Source organism: Coregonus lavaretus, assembly GCF_964263955.1.
Source record: "Coregonus lavaretus genome assembly, chromosome: 4".
NCBI classification, from domain to species: Eukaryota; Metazoa; Chordata; class Actinopteri; order Salmoniformes; family Salmonidae; genus Coregonus; species Coregonus lavaretus.
Genome location: NC_139991.1, coordinates 76,766,379 through 76,767,516, shown reverse-complemented (window position 1 = coordinate 76,767,516; position 1,138 = coordinate 76,766,379).

Sequence of the window (1,138 nt, the reverse complement as noted above, 5' to 3'; positions counted from 1 at the left end):
CTCCTCCTACGTATTCTGTTTAGGGAGCTGGAACTGTCCAGGATGGGCTTGCTGAACGGACAGCCTAACCCGCTGGCGGGGAGGGGATTCTTTGTTAAGGAAGGCTGATTTGACCACCCACAGTCGCTCTTTGGTTTAAACAAAGGCTTTTCATTGGCTGCCTCTCCAATATCCATGTTTACTGGGTAGAGTGCCAGTCAGATATAAGGGTTGGTAGAGATTTATACGCATCTCTTGCATCTGGAGTGTAATGTCAGAAAGTATAAATGTCTTCTCAAACCCTCTCTGTAACCCCTCTCTGTAACTCCTCTCTGTAACTCCTCTCTGTAACCCCTCTCTGTAACTCCTCTCTGTAACCCCTCTCTGTAACTCCTCTCTGTAACTCCTCTCTGTAACTCCTCTCTGTAACTCCTCTCTGTAACTCCTCTCTGTAACCCCTCTCTGTAACTCCTCTCTGTAACTCCTCTCTGTAACTCCTCTCTGTAACTCCTCTCTGTAACTCCTCTCTGTAACTCCTCTCTGTAACCCCTCTCTGTAACTCCTCTCTGTAACTCCTCTCTGTAACTCCTCTCTGTAACTCCTCTCTGTAACTCCTCTCTGTAACTCCTCTCTGTAACTCCTCTCTATAACTCCTCTCTGTAACCCCTCTCTGTAACCCCTCTCTGTAACTCCTCTCTGTAACTCCTCCTCTCGGTAACTCCTCTCTGTAACTCCTCTCTGTAACTCCTCTCTGTAACCCCTTCCTCTCTGTAACTCCTCTCTGTAACTCCTCTCTGTAACTCCTCTCTGTAACTCCTCTCTGTAACCCCTTCCTCTCTGTAACTCCTCTCTGTAACTCCTCTCTGTAACTCCTCTCTGTAACTCCTCTCTGTAACTCCTCTCTGTAACTCCTCTCTGTAACTCCTCTCTGTAACTCCTCCTCTCTGTAACTCCTCTCTGTAACCCCTCTCTGTAACCCCTCTCTGTAACTCCTCTCTGTAACTCCTCTCTGTAACTCCTCTCTGTAACCCCTCTCTGTAACTCCTCTCTGTAACTCCTCTCTGTAACACCTCTCTGTAACTCCTCTCTGTAACTCCTCTCTGTAACTCCTCTCTGTAACACCTCTCTGTAACTCCTCTCTGTAACCCCTCTCTGTAAC